Source organism: Peromyscus eremicus, chromosome X (assembly GCF_949786415.1).
Source record: "Peromyscus eremicus chromosome X, PerEre_H2_v1, whole genome shotgun sequence".
Lineage (NCBI taxonomy): Eukaryota > Metazoa > Chordata > Mammalia > Rodentia > Cricetidae > Peromyscus > Peromyscus eremicus.
In genome coordinates this window covers 109211010-109227397 of record NC_081439.1, presented here as the reverse complement: position 1 = coordinate 109227397, position 16388 = coordinate 109211010, and the positions used below count along the sequence as shown (strand labels likewise).

The following is a 16388-nucleotide window of genomic DNA, read 5'->3' as shown; positions in this document are numbered from 1 at the left end:
AGAATTTGCTATTCTTGCAGGAGGACCCAGGTTTAATTCCCAGCACCCAGTCTCAGGGATTCCAACATCCTTATCTGATCTCTTGGGGCAACAGGCATGCATATGGCTCACACTTATACATTCAGGCAAACACTCATGCACATAAAATAATAAAATAAGGCACTAAGAATATGAGAATATCTGTTTCATTTGAGCACAGAGATAAACACACCACCTGAACATAAAGAAAAAGATGTGCTGGATGTGGTGGTACACAACTTTTATTCCATTACTCACGAGGCAGACAGAAGTAGTCTGCTCTTTGTGAGTTTTAAGCTAGTCTGGTCTACAGAGTGAGTTCCAAGCCAGCCAGGGCTACACAGTAGAACCCTATCTAATTAAAAAAAAAAGGAAGAAGAAGAAATAAAAGAAAAAGGAAAAAAAGCAAAAAGAAAGGAGCTGGAGAAAAGGCTCAGTGGTTAAAGATGCTTCTGCTCTTCTGTCCTTGCAAAGGATCCAAGTTTGGTTTCCAGCACCTGCACCCACACTGGGTTCCTCACAATGACCCCCAACTCCAGGGAATCCAACACCTTCTTCTGGACTCCACTGGTATCCACACTCACATGTGCACGTACCCACACACATACACATAATTAAAAATGAAAGTAAATCTTTCTTAGAAAGAACAGAACAGGGAGATTGTCAAAATGGCACTTGCATGAAGTTTGATGACCTGAGTTCAAACCTCAGGAGGGCAGACTCCCAAAAGTTATGCTCTGACAGCCACATGTACCTACATTCACACACAGAGAGACACTAATAATAATATTAATAATAATAATATTAATAATAATAACAATAATAATAATGATAGGTCTTATTTGGATTTATCTTTGTGTGTGTGTGTGTGTGTGTGTGTGTGTGTGTGTGTGTGTGTGTGAGAGAGAGAGAGAGAGAGAGAGAGAGAGAGAGAGAGAGAGTATATATGTGTGCGCCATGTTGTTGTGCAGGTCCCCAGAAGAGGTCATTTGATCCTCTGAAGCTGAGTTACAGGCAATTGTGGGTCACCTGGCTCAGGTGCTGGGACTCGAACTCTGGTACTCTGGAAGGTCAGGAAGCATTCTTAACCACTGAGCCTTCTCTCTGGCCCATTAAAAATTTTTTAATAAGGTATATTTTTGGCAATGGGAGTGGGATAAAACTGACCAAGACTTACCATAAAGATACTACTGAGTCAAATTTAGTGGCACACACCTTTAATCCCAGCACTGAGGAGGCAAACATCTGAGTTTGAGGCCAACTTGATCTGCATGGCGAATTCCAAAACTACTACCTCTTCCCCACAAAGGTACTAAAGAATATTGAGCCGGGCGGTGGTGGTGCACGCCTTTAATCCCAGCACTCGGGAGGCAGAGCCAGGCGGATCTCTGTGAGTTTGAGGCCAGCCTGGACTACCAAGTGAGTTCCAGGAAAGGCGCAAAGCTACACAGAAGAACCCTGTCTCGAAAAACCAAAAAAAAAAAAAAAAAAAAAAATTGAGAAATGAATTCATAGAGGGAGCCTATGTAAGTGAGTGAGTGCTCACCAAATTTCCCAGATTTTTTTTTTCTTTGAGACAGGGTTTCTCTGTGTAGCTTTGGTGCCTGTCCTGGATCTTGCTCTGTAGACCAGGCTGACCTCGAACTCACAGAGATCCTCCTGGCTCTGCCTGCCGAGTGCTGGGATTAAAGGCGTGCACCACTACCGCCCGGCATAATTTCCCAGAATTTAAATGGTTCCATTTTTCTTTTTGTGGCAATGGTTCTATCTAGGTTTAGGTGGGTGGTGTTGTGGTTGTGGTTGTTATTGTTTGAGGCCGTCTTAACCTCTGGTATCCCAGGCTGACCTGCTAGAGGTTGCTGTTGTAGCACAGGCTGGCTTCAAACTCTTGATCCTCTTTCTCTCCCTCCTAAATATTAGGATTACAGGCATGAACCACTGTGCCTAAGGAATCTCCTTTATAAGCTTGGAACTCAGGTGCCCTGATGAACAAGCATATGCCATTTTTAAAAGCCTATAGCTTCTGGCATTCCCATATATACCGTTCTTGGTCATCATGAGCTTACACCCAAACTCTTGTCTACCTGCACAAATGCTTTAAGCCCTACCCCCAGTAAGTTTTATTCTACTACCATTGCCTCTGAGAAGCTCATTCATTCTTGAACTCTTTTTCTGCCTTTTAAATTGCTTTATTAATTTCAAATCATGAAAAAAAAGGATTTCTTTCTAAAATGGATTAAATTGCCATGCTGATAGGAATGTTTAGAATTAAAGGCGCCGGGCGGTGGTGGTGCACGCCTTTAATCCCAGCACTCAGGAGGCAGAGCCAGGCGGATCTCTGTGAGTTCAAGGCCCTCCTGGGCTACAGAGTGAGTTCCAGGAAAGGCACAAAGCTGCACAGAGAAACACTGTCTCAAAAAACAAAACAAAACAAAATTAAATGCAACAATAAACAATCTTTAAGTAGAAACTGTTAAGTGGAAACACCACAAGTTTACAGAAAAAGTACTTCACTAAATACAAGCTTGTAAAAGAGTAGCCATTTTATGAGCTCAGAGAAAACATTCGATTTTTAAGGCATAACGCAAAAATCATCGTGATTGTTAGGTTCAGGTGTCTGGAAACTCCCGTTTGGCCTCATCTGTTGCTCCCTAGTCTTCCTCTTGACTTCCATCACCTGCCCTACAAATTTCCCAACATTCTCTCCCTCTTCATTGTGATCGACATGTGTATTTGGTATGGCCCAGGGAAAGAAAATTGGGTACAAGTCGCCTGACTAGTCCCCTTCTGACATTTTCTTGTTTTCAACTTCTTCCAAGTGGTGGGATTCTTCTTCACTTTGCTTGGAGGCCTTCCCTCTTTTGTTTTCTTTTTCTTCATTTGCACAGCGAGATCTTTTATGACTTGTTGCTCTTTGGACGCCATTACTCCTGGGCCCTATCCTTGCCTTCTCCTTGTCCTGGCGATGCTCACCCCCAGGTGCGCTGAGAAGCTCTGACTTCTGGGACCTGCTCTGCTCTGCTCCTGCTCCTGGCTCTTGGCGCTCCGGCGCTCTGGCGGCGCTCTGCTCCCGCTGCCAGGTCCAGCGCTCTGCACCACCAGGAACAGTTGCCTCAGCCAGGCATGGCAAGCTGGAGGGAAAGAGCAAGGCCATTCTTGAACTCTTGACCCACAACTAAATGCTACACAGGCTTTCCTGTGCCTTGTCTCTTAAGTTTGGCACCTCATATCCCAGAAGCAGGAACCTTGTAGAAGACAGCCTTGTGGCAGTGTTTGAAAAGTGAGCACTCTATGAATGTTTGGGGATTGACTGATAGATAGATAAGCCCTTTTCTGTGAGGAGCAATGTGGGCATGGGTGCCCTCAAATCTTGTCTGCCATGCCTACTACTAACCCTCGACTCCACTTGTCAAACCAAGTACCTACATGGTGATGCCAAGGCTTTTCAGTGGCCATCTTATCTCTTAGACATTTACTGCCTTTTTTGATCTTTGTTGTTAGTGTTGTGAGACAAGGTCTCAGTCTGTAGCCCAAGCTGGCCTCAAATTTGCAATCATCCTCCTGACTCAGCCTCCTGATTGTTGGAATTACAGGCATAAATCACCACACATAGCACAAGGATTTCTAAGTATCTGGAGAGCAAAATCCATGTTTTGCTGTGTCTTCCACATGCCCCAGCCTAGAGCTTCCAGTATTAATAACATTGGATAAGCACATAGTTTTGCTTCTTTGGATAACTCATTAAAGATATTATCCCCCCCCCTGCCCCCGTGTGTGTGTGTGTGTGTGTGTGTGTGTGTGTGTGTGTGTGTGTGTTTGTACATATTCTTTTGTCTGTTCTTTCTCATTGAATTGTAAGAGATACTAGAAAAATGTATTGCCCATTTTATGAGGAAAGTAAGGAGATAATTCAAAAACAAATAAAAACCTGGAATTCGAATTATTTTCAAAATCCAGATAATGAATATTCTACCTTCAAGTACACATCCAGTCTATATTTTTACATCAAATTTTCTCAAAACTTAATATACATCATAGTCACCAAAGGGTGAAGACAGGGAACCTGATACAATTTCAGATTATTGGTATGAGGTGTGTAGAACATGTGCCTAGCATGTGCCAGGCTCTGGTTTTGAAACTCAACACCAAAACAATTCAGATTCCAAGGGCCTCTCCCCATTCAATGTCGTATTGAATTGGTCTGAGGTGGTGCCCCCTTCTCTACATTTCTAAAAATCTCTATCATCAACTGTACTTTTAGTTTGTTTTTTGTTGTTGTTGTTGTTTGTTTGATTTTGTTTTGTTTGAAACCAGGTCTCAGGTACTCCAGGCTGTCTTCAGACTCCAGATAGCTGAGGGATATCCTGAACTTCTGATCCTCATGTTTCTACTTCACAAGTGCTGGGACTGCAGACATGAGCCACTATACTCAGTTTATGGGGTACTGGGGATTGAACCTAAGACTTCCTGCGTGCTAGGCAATCAATCAACTCAGCTACATCTCCAGCCGTGAGTGTGTGTGTGTGTGTGTGTGTGTGTGTGTGTGTGTGTGTGTGTGTGTAGGAAGAACCTTGTGTGTTCTTTTGCAGAGGCTGTCTACCTTGTTTATTGAGACAGGACCTTGACCTAGAATTTGTTGACTAGGCCAGACTGGTTGGCTGCAAGCTCTAGGAATCCATCTCTCTTACCCTCCCCATCACTAGAACTACAAGCGCACGCCACCACACTCAGCTGTGTAGGTGGGTTCTGGGGGCTGAACTTGGGTCCTTATACCTGTATGGCAAGCACTTCAACTGAGTTCTCTCCTTTATGGGATTTTGTTTTGTTTTGTTGTTGTTGCTGTTGTTTGGTTTTTGCTTTTCGTTTTTGAGTCAGGATCTCAATCTGTAACCCAGACTGGCCTGGGACTCACTATGTAGCCCAGGGGGACCTCAAACTCAAGGCAACCCTTCTGCTTCTGCCTCCTCAGTTCTGGTAGTATGGCTGTGCACCAACATACTCCACTTCAGTAGGTTCAGTTGGCACACTGACATTTATGGACTGCACTTTGGGTGACATTGAGCCTTTTTCTTTTATTTCTTTATTTTTAAAAAGAAATTAAATTATTAATTGAATCAAATATCTATCTATCATCTATCTGTCTATCTATCTATCTATCTATCTATCTATCTATCTATCTATCTATCTATCTATCTATCTGAGACACGGTCCCAATATGTAACCCTGTCTGGCATGAAACTTGCTGTGTAGACCAGGCTGGTCTCAAACTCAGAGATCCACCTCATTCTGCCTCCCAAGTGCTGGGATTAAAGGCCTGTGCCACCTGTGTTGGTGGCTCAACAGTGGCTCTTCATATCCCACTCCTCATAGCCTCTGATCAGCACCATTAATTTGCTTTCTGTTTCTATGTATTTACCCATTCTTGGTATTTCATGATAACCTTTTGCTTTGGATTTCTTTCATTCATCAAGTTTTTTTTAAAATTTTTTTTCAATTGTCCATTTCTTTTTTTTTAAGTTTTATTTATTTATTATATATACAACATTCTGCCTTCATGTATCCTTGCACGCCAGAAGAGGGCACCAGATGTCATTATAGATGGCTGTGAGCCACCATGTGGGTGCTGGGAATTGAACTCAGGACCTCTGGAAGAGCAGCCAGTGCTCTTAACCTCTGAGCCATCTCTCTAACCCCATCACATTTTTTTTTTAAAGATTCATCCATGTTGGTGTATGTGTCCGTATTTCATTCTTGTTTTGAAAGTATGTGTTTGTGCTTTGTGCATTCGGGTGCCCGAAGAGGCCAGAATTGTCAGATCCCTTGGACGTGGAGTTGCAGATGATTGTTAGTGGCCAGATGTCAGAAATCGTTCTTAGCCTGTGAGCTATCTCTCCAGCCCCCAATATTTAATTTTTATATGACTGAATAATATTCCATTGTATAGATAGACACTAATTTATTTATTTCCTGCTAGTAAGGTTTTGTAGCTGTTGGTTTGGGGTTTTGTTCTTTGTTTGATTAGTGGATTCAGTTTCATGTAGCTAAGTCTGGCTTTGAACTCCTGATCCTCCTGCCTGTACCTCCCAAGTGCTGGGATTATAGGCTTGCTCAGTTTTTTATTTTTGTTTATTTGTTTGTTTTGAGATAGGGTCTGTCTATGTTTCCCTGGCTGTCCTGAAAGTGGCTATGTACCCCACTTCTCTTGCCTCAACCAGGTTCTATGATTACAGTTATAGTGCCATCATGCCTGGCTTTCATGGTATTTTATTGTTTTTTTTTTTTTACTTTGTTTGATTTGTGTGTGTGTGTGTGTGTGTGTGTGTGTGTGTGTGTGTGTGTGTTCATGCTTGTGCATGCATGTTTGTGTATTTGGGTAGACATGTAAATGTGTCCAGTTGTGGGGTCTTTTTGAGACAGAGCTTTTTATAGCCCAGGCTGGCCTTGAACTCACTAAGTATCAAAGCTGGCCTTGAACTTCTGATCCTACTGCCTCTACCTCAGGCATGAGACATCACAGCCAGCTGTTTGTTTTTGAGGCAATGTCTCATCATGTAATCCTAGACATCCTAGAACTCACTGACCTTGAATTTGCAATGATTCTTTTGCCTTTGCCTTTTGGGCACTGGAATTATAGATGTGTACCATCACACCCAGCTTGTTTTAGAGACAGGAGCTCTCCTGAGTGCTCCACCTAGGGAGTTTTCCTTTCTTTCTTTCTTTCTTTCTTTCTTTCTTTCTTTCTTTCTTTCTTTTTTCTTTCTTTCTTTCCTTCCTTTTTTTTGTTTTGGCTGCTTTGGCTGCTGCTGCTGCTGCTTCTTCTTCTTCTTCTTCTTCTTCTTCTTCTTCTTCTTCTTCTTCTTCTTCTTCTTCTTTTCTGAGACAGGGTTTCTCTGTGTAACAACTTTGGCTGTCCTGGAACTCACTCTGTTTGTTCCAGGACAGCCAAGGCTACAGAGAAATCCTATCTTGAAAAACCAGAATAAATAAATAAATGAATAAACAAACATAAAAAACCCAAACCCTCTCAGAAAACAGTTATAAAATGCAAATAAAACTTCTTCAGAACTTACACTGAAGTCACTTAACTCCAGCAAGTTTGTGTATAATTTTACTATGTTTTATGAAACTTGAGACATAATTATCAGATATTCATACATTCAAGCATTTATGGATTGAGAATACTCAGTTTGAGACCCATAGGCTTCAAATCTCTGAAAGACACCCAATCATCAAAGAAACACTCTAAAATTGCTCTGTAGACTGTGCTAACAATCTGAATATGGGTTCAGGCATGTTTCAAAGACATTCAAGCAGCCAAACAAAATAAAGAATTGGAGGCTATTGTCTGATGGTGGTGGTGGTGGTGGTGGTGGTGGTGGTGGTGGTGGTGGTGGTGACACACGCCTTTAATCCCAGCACTGGGAAGGCAGAGACAGGTGTATCTCTGAGTTTGAAGCCAGTCTGGTCTAGAGAGGGAGTTCCAGAGCAGCCAGGGCTACACAGAGAAACCCTGTCTCAAAAACAAAACAAAACAAACAAACAAAAAACAGAAAGAAAAGAATTAGAGGCTACCTTTCAGTAAATAAAAAATTCCACTGGGCCAGAGAGATGGCCCAGCAGTTAAGAGCACTGGCTGCTCTTCCAAAGGACCCAGGTTTAATTCTCAGTACCCATGTGGCACCTCACAACTGTCTGTAGCTCCAGGGGATCCAACACTCTCACACAGACATACACGCATGCAAAACACCAGTACACATACAATAGATAAATAATTTTTTAATTCCAAAATCAGTTATTTAGAATTTGTAAAAAGCCGGCACTGGAGAGATGGCTCAGCAGTTAAGAGCACTTACTATTTTTACAGAGGACCCAAGTTTGTTTCCCAGCACAAATATGGCTGTAACTCAAGTTCCAGGGGATCTGAAGCCTCTTCTGACCCCTGAGGATTCCTGCAGGCACATAGAACCCTTACATACATCCAGACACACATACGACTAAAAGAAAAACAAATACATTTAGAAAAAATAAACCATTTAAATCTGGGCTATGAAATGGCTCAGTGAGTAAATATGATTTGCCAGAGGAACTGGAGAAATGGCTGAGTGGTTAAGAGCACTGGCTGTTCTTCCAGAGGACCTGAGTTCAGTTCCCAGTACCCACATCATGGCTCACAGTCTTCTGTACCTCCAGTTCCAGGAGATCCAATGTCTCCGGGCCTTCGCAGACACCTGCACTCACGTGCATATACCCACATGCAGAGACACACCTACACATAATTTAAAATTCATAAAAATGGTTTGCCACCAAATCTGCTAAGTGCCCAAATGTTATAGTTAACTAGAACTTCACTAATAACTTGACACCAATAACAGCTCCTAACTGTCCCTTGAAAGGCTGCTTCCTAATCTGGATGTCTTGCAGAGGCCCTTTAGACCTGGTGTTCTCTCTGACAGAGCCCTAGGTGAGAATGCTATTCCAACACAACACCAATCACATGTTTTTTTTTTTCTCCTGACTTCTCAAGGGTGTGGACCCAAGCGGGAGAAATCCTGGCTTACATCTTCTCTGGAGGTTCGTGATACATAGGAATAATGTTCTGAGCATCATCCTCTCCAGAAATATCTATTGTTAACCAGTTAGAAACCAGACAAACAGACTGGATTCAAACCTGGTAGCTAGCCCTGACTTAGTTCAGTAGAATAAAATGGACATCAAGGAAGGCCTTGAGGGGGGAAATATTCTACAAAACATTGCTTAGGAGGTGAAAGGTAAATGGTGAGCAGTGAAGACTTCTTCACTATGATAGCCCTGGGGCCCAAGAGAAGTTTGGCACAGATGGGCAAGAGCTAGACACGTTTGTTGATTGAATACTGAAAGAGACCTTTGTGGTCTAAAAGGTGTTTGTGGGGATGTTGTGGAAATGGAGAATGGAAGGACATGTCAGGACCTACATGAACCATGTTTGTCTGTGTGTAAAATTTTCTCCCAATCAAAGTTATTAGAGGCTGTAAGCCTGAAATGCAGATTCCTCTGAGCTTACTGTGTATTCTACTGAACTCAATTCAGAGGGACTTAGGAGTGGTATAGTGCTGTGAGGAGCACTTATATAAAAGCATATTTGAAAAGATAAACAGGCCGGATGGTGGTGGCTCACTCCTTTAATCCTAGCACTTGGGAGGCAGAAGCAGGCAGATCTCTTTGAGTTCAAGGCCAGCCTGGTCTACATAGTGAGTTCCATGAAAGCCAAGACTACACAATGAAACCCTATCTCCAAAACAAAACAAAAAGATGGGCAGGAAACTCCAATTTACTCACCAATATTGGATTTATGAGGTCTAAATAATTCCTTGTATGTGCCACTTGACCAGAGAGATGTCTATCTATAGGCTAAGACAATAAACTTACACATAGAGAAGACACAAACACATTTTATAATACAGTAAACTTTAGTCAAAATCCAAATAACCTATCACGTGCAAAAAAAATATTCTCTTCTATTTGTGTGGAGCTCTGGGGGTGACAAAGGGCTTCTCTACCGACAACCCTGTTTGTTGATTAATGTTTGGAATGGTTCTGAAAATTCTAGGGGAACCTTCTAAAGAATCTACAAGTCATGGTGTGTGTAATGTGAGTGGCCTCTGAACACCAGGCCTCTTGACATTGCAAAGACATCAGAGGATGTTTCAGACTTCCAGGGACAAACCAATCTTTTTTTTCCCCAAGATTTATTTATTTATATGTATATGGAATAGGGTGCCAGATCTCATTACAAATGGTTGTGAGCCATCATGTGGGTGCTGGGAATTGAACTCAGGACCTCTGGAAGAGCAGTCGGTGCTCTTAACCTCTGAGCCATCTCTCCAGCCCAACAAACCAATCTTGAGGGACTGGGCTGGTAGGACACCACTCCTTCAGCTGAAAAGAGCTGAGACTCATTTGTACAAAATGATTACTTGTGGCAGCCACAGAAGAGGCCAGAGGACTGGAATGCCCTCCCCTGATTCCCTTCCATCAGTCATTCAATCAGCGGCCACTGAGTGCTTGAGTTCATTGCCTCAGCTTGTTCAAAGCTGAGTGTTGAACAAGACTATCTCTTAGATCTCCATTGCTGTGTGATCTGTGACGTCTTCTTCCCTTCAAGTTCCTCCCTCATATTCATACAACCACACTTTACCAGGGTTCAAATGTTGAGTGAAGGGAGTCTATGCAAATAGACTCTCTCCTTCCTTCTCTCCCTCTCCTCTCCCCTCCCCTCCCTCTTTTCCCTTCCCCTCCTTCCCTCCCCCCCCCTCTCTCTCACACACACACACACTATACCCCAAAGCCTCAGGGCTCAAACTGGCTCTTTCAATGCTCACATATTAAGGACAGTACTGAATAAACCAGATCCATGGGAGAAAAACTAAAGTTTATAATGCATAGTAACAATACCAGTAATCCTTCACATTTCCGTAGAACTTAATCGTTTACAAAACACTTCCATCCTGATTCCCTTATTTGATCCCATGTCCTGCTATCATCCTTCATATTCAAAGATAGCCTTCTGATCACTATCTCCAGCTGAGAGTGAAGCAAGACTAAGGTGGAACCAAGAGGCCCTTCTGCCCTCTGCTAAAAGACACCATGTTGGGTTTTTCTTCTTTTCGCCTTTTATTTTTCTCTTCTCTCTTTCGCTGTGCTGTCTGTGGAACCTGCAATTGCCTGTGACTCAGCTTCCTGGTTAGATGGGAAGGGGGGGCGTTGGAACTCTAGGGAAAGGGCTGCTGGCCAGCTAGCCCCCTGAAGTGGAATGCAAAGCCTTCGCTTTGGTTCCAGCCTGGATGAGGAGGCCCTCTTCTTCAGGCAGCCCCAGAGCAAGCCCTAGCTTACCTCAGGAAATTAGGCAAGCCTGGCTGGGGAGAAAGAGCAGTTTCAATAGGGCAAGGAAAAGAGAATGCCCTGAAGCTTTAAAGAGAATGTGGAATGGGGTTCAGAAGCTGCAGAGGTATGGCTAATGTAGGCATTTGGTTTTTGCTGTTGAGACAGTTGCTATGGAACCCTGTTTGATTTCAAACTGACTCTGTAGACTAGGGAGGTCTCAAACTCGGAGATCTGCTTGCCACTGCCCACCCCCAAGTGCTGGAATTAAAGGTGTGTGCCACAATGTTTGTAGTATACAGCTGTACCAAGGGAACTCAGGCTTGCAGAAGATGCTACTGAAAAGCAGAGGAGTCTCCATCCTATTCACTGGGTTTCTGGACTTGGGGGGGTTTGTTTGTTTTGTGTGTAAATATATGTGTGCATGTGCCTAGAGGCCAGAGGTTCACGTGGAGTGTCTTCCTCTCTCTTCCTTAGTTAATTCTCTACCACATTTTTTGTTGTTTTTTTCAAGACAGGGTCTCACTATGTAGCTCTGGCTCTCCTGGAACTCACTTAGTAGCCCAGGTTGGCCTTTAACTCACAGAGATCCACCTGCCTCTGCCTCGCGAGTGTTGGAATTAAAGGAGTGTGCATTATGCCCAGCACCATGGAATCTTCTGTCTCCACCTCCTCAGCACTGGGATTACAGATTATAGACAAAGGAACCTGGCTTTTTACATGGGTCCTGAGGATCTGAACTTAAATCCTCATGCTCCTGTGTCATGTACTTTGCTGATTCTATGTCTCTATGTAGATCAGGCTGGTTTCGAACTCACTGTTATCTCACTGCCTTAGCCTCCAAAGTGATCCCAAATTCACACACCGTGCTCAACTTTCAGGTTGAGCTACTTCAACCATTCCCATCCCCTCACAGACTCCATTATCTTGGTCACCGTCCAGTTTCTTCTGTTACTGAAACAGGGTCTCATACAATCCAGGCAGCCTTCAAACTTGCTATGAAGCTGAGGATGACAGTGAACTCCTCCTGATCCTGGAGTTGCTTCCAGGATTACAGCAAGTGTCTGGCTCATTGTCTAGTTTCTTCACTCAGCAGTGCTTTATCTCCATGCCTCTAAGGTAGCCCGTTTTCAGAGCTAAAAATGTTTTCAGTGAATGCCCAAACCCAGAGTTTTCCAAAGCTATCTCAGGCAAAGCTCCTCAAACCCCACCAACCATCCTTCTCTACATTTTGTTTTCAGCCCATGGCTGTGAGCACACCAGTTCAACTCTTCACCTGGCTCAGCCCTGGCCCCAGATGAAAGTGTCTAAGAAATGGGAATGCGGGAGTGATAGGCAGATATAAAACCACTGGGCTGTGGTTTGCAGTAGCAGAAGATCAAAGCCTGTCCTCTCCGGCTACGAAGAATCAGAGCTCTTGGCAGTTTGGAGCAGGGAGTCCAAGCAGCTGGAGAATTTTGCTTTTAGGTAGAAGCCAGGTTAAAAAGCGACAATAGTGAGGAGTGGCTGCCATGCAAGGAGGGTAGGAGGGATCAAGACTCACAACCCCCTTCCTATATCCCTGGATGTGATGGTCAGTCAGTTAAGGCTTCAAGCCTGTTCAGCCTTGGAAACACTCTTCCCTCGAGAAAGAAGATTAATTCTAGCCTAGGAGCCATCCCGCCCATTCCCCCCCCCCACTTGCCAAACTCTCTTCCAGCCCTGTCCTGGACGATTGGGGCTAGTCCAGTTAGCAGTGTCGCTCCGGGTAGGGGCAGGAGTGTGTAATTGCAACCACTTCCTGCCCTAGCTTGCCCTAGGGCTGGCTCCGCCCCTGAGGACAGTCGGGGCGGGGCCCAGGTACAGTGAGGGAGTTTGGTAGGGGCGGAAAGCCCTGACTAGCCGCCCGCCTTTAAGGGAAATCAGCTAAGATTCCTAAAAGGACTGCAGAGGGTGCCCTCTGTTTGAGCCTGCCAGAACTAAAGGGGCACGAGGCATTCCATTGGCATAACTTGTCCCTGCAAGGAAAGATCTAGATCATAGTGTCTTTGATCTGTATATAACGAGTATCAATATTAACTTTAGTCTTCAGCTCTAATCATGCTAACTGGCAGACTGGAGAGCCAGGGTCTAGGCCAGGACTATTGTCCTGAGCAATTTAGAGTGCAGAAGATGAGTGTTACTGAAGACCCTGGTGATGCACAACATCAGTATGCAAATACACCTCCTCCTTACCTGGAACTTCAGGATCCACTATCCGTTTGCATGCCACTCAGGCCTTCCAATGCCATATGAGTGCAGAGGATGTTCTCCTTAAGACATCCTGAAACTGTCAAAGAATAAAGGATGACACTCTCTTCAACTCCTCTTAGGGAGCCAGACAGCTGAATGGCTGAGTGGTTGAGATATTATATACTTTGTAGCAAAGATGAAGACATAGTTCTGTCCCACCCTCACATGTTAGTTATGTGACCTTGGGCAGCTTGCTTATCTTTCTAACTGAAATGAAGCTACTAACACTTGCCTTAGAGATTATGACAAATGTAAAGTAAGACATGTATAGGAAAGTGCTTTGAAAGCTGTAAAGTTCCCAGGAGGTGGTGGCACACGCCTTTAATCCCAGCACTCAGGGAGGCAGAGCCAGGCAGATCTCTGTGAGTTCGAGGCCAGCCTGGTCTACAGAGCGAGATCCAGGACAGGCATCAAAACTACACAGAGAAACCCTGTCTCGAAAGAAAGCTGTAAAGCACTATGCAAAAGCAAGGAACAGATAATGGCATTCTATGGGCTAGAGATGAAAGGACTCCAATTGGGAAATACGAACAAGCCCCAGTGATGAGGGTACAGACCATCCCATGGAGCAGGCTGAAAGAGGCTATCACACACAGGTAAGGGTTAAGCCTGTGTAGACTTCCCAGTTGGAGTTGGTTGTGAAAGAAAAAAATTCCTGAGGCGTTGGAGAGAAGTAATGTCATGCTGTCTTCTTGCCTGTTGAGCCCTGGTCGTCATGCGAAGAAAGGCCAGTGGTGGTGGGTAATGAGTTTTATTTGGGAGGAGGAGTTGGCCCTTCAGGGCCTCCAAGTGTAAGCCAGCAGCTGGAAGTTCACTCCTCACTCACATACCTCGCAGGCAGCATGCACATGCTCGCTGGAATGAGCAGAGAATGTTTTCTCTTTCACCCTCTGCAGACAGGGGCAGAGGGGGTGGGGTGGGGGCACCGAGGGGAGCTGGGCAAACCAAGCACGCTTAATGACAGCTGCAAACCTGACCTGTAGGCTTCTTTATCCCCTTTGCACTCTGGCAAGGGCTGCCTGGCCTAGATGACCCCTGCCCTCCCTTCTTTGATCTGCAAGAGCCCGTCCCCCTCCTACACTCAGATAAGACCATTTTCACTGGGTAGATCCTGTGTGATGATGGCACAGGTTTCAGATATATCTACAGTTATGAATGTCAGCAGCCCTGAATGCAGATTCTGGGCAGTGTCTACATACAAACGTGTGTCATACATGTGTATATTCCGGGTATGGAGAACATAGGACTGGTATTTCAGTTCCAGCCTAACTTTGGACTGAGAAACTTCTCATCTGCAAAAGAGATTTTCTAGAGCTTCTGAGAAAGTCCTTCTGGCTCTGATGTTCAGTGTTTTGACACTTTGAGTTGTGGCTACTTTAAAAGCCAGGCCAACAGAAAAAAATATCAGCCAAAGCAGTTGTGACTGCTGGCTGTTGACTTGTCAGATGATTAGGTTTGAAGACGGGACTTTTAAAAGGCCAGTTACTTGATGGGAGGTAGCATCTGCTTACTTTACAAGGAGTGATCTTATACTGACACCATACAGTGTGGTGTATTGGTTCTTGTGTATCAGCTGTGTGTGCATTTACATCAGTGAGTGTATCCATGGATGCATGTTTAAGTTGCATCAAAGAATAGGAGAGATAAACAAGAGTCTTCCATCTAATAGAATCCCGTCCATTTCTAGTTCATTTATTTAACAGCCCTTTGCGATCTAGGTACTCACTAGCAGGGAACTGCAGAGATATAGATAAATAAGGTATGGTATCTGCCCTCCAGGAGCTCACCTTCTATGGGACAAACACATAAACAAATAATTACAATACAATGTGATAATAGAGGTATAAAGACTTCATTATGGGAACACAGAGAAAGGACCAATTAATTCTGCCCAGGGGTATCTGGGGCCGAAACTATGCCTGTGACAGTCTCACTTTGTAAACCATTCTACAACTCCTGAGTTATTACCTTCACATTCCTACTTTCAAACCATTAAGACTTGTGCCTTTGTCACACCCTAGCCACCTCCTCTCAACAAAGCTAGGAAGTTTCAGAGTGGAAATCACCCATGAGAACCTGGAAACTTCTAATGAGCAAGGAAGAAGTCCCGGATGGAAGAATGAGGCTATGGGAAGAGAACCAGTCTGTCTGCACAAATGGCTTCTCTGCACAACCAGAAAGGGATTGGCCAAATGGCATGCTGGTATCAAAACAGCTCACTGGGACCAACTGCCACCCATACCCCTCTCAGCTCTAAGTCAGAGAGAAGCTCAAGTTGAGGATAGTGGTGACAATTGAGGTTGTTTGTGTCACCAGTCTAGCTAATATGGAGGTAGGGGTGGGGACTGAGAGGGAGGCCCAGGGACTGAGAATCCAGTCCTTCCTGCCTGTCCAAATAGTGTGTAGATGGAGATCATCTTCAATGAGCATGTCTTTTGTGTTCTCTGCACTAAGAATAGGGCTGCTTCAGGGATCCCCTCTAACTTGCCAGGCACTCCTAGTGAATGACAGTGCTGAATTGTGCGATGGTCCCCGATAGGCTGGGGAGGCTCTAGTTAGTATGGAGGACAGGTTAGGGGGAAGCTAACTATAACTTGAAGGAGGGCAGGAGAGACAGTCTCTGGATTCTGCAGCAAGTTCTAACCATTGCCCTATTCACCCAAGAGATGGCCCGTGGAAAATGAATCTCCAGTCCCTACCCTCACCCAAAACGCTTCTGCCCTTCCCCACCCTCGGGACTACCACTTTATCAGGACCAGAGCATTCTCTCCCCACTCCTGTACATCCCTCGATCTGTAAAGCCTAAGGATGCTACCACGAAGAGAACCCTGGGATTGTGCCTTGAATGACCCCCTAACACATCTGGATTTTTGGAGTTCAGGCCAGCCCCCGAAATGGACCCCAGGGAAGTGCGCCAGAGGGAGAGGGCGGGGTGGGGGTGGGGTGGGGGAGACAGGCAGCACTGAGAGAAGGGCCTGCCATGCGCCCCAAGACTAAGACCGTCCCAAACTTCCTGTTTCTTCAGGCCGCTCTGACCCTAAGGGCTGCGGCTCCGATATAGCTCAGGGCCTGGAAGTGCATGCTGGGTAAGCGCAGACGGCCGGAGTAGGCGAGCTGCTCGCAGCAGCCGGCACCGGGCCGGTGTGGGCGCGAGCTCCGCTTCCTTCTCCCGCGGTCGCGCTGAGCTCGTGGGATGGGCATCGGGCAGGTGGCTGGGAGGCCCCCAACACCGAGGGCTGTGG

The 16388-nt window shown here is 44.9% G+C and overlaps 1 pseudogene; it reads right to left on the bottom strand.

Annotated features, from left to right (window-relative positions):
• Positions 1-2590: 2590 nt before the first annotated feature.
• Positions 2591-2943, bottom strand: LOC131899083 (protein BEX4-like; annotated as a pseudogene).
• Positions 2944-16388: the final 13445 nt, after the last annotated feature.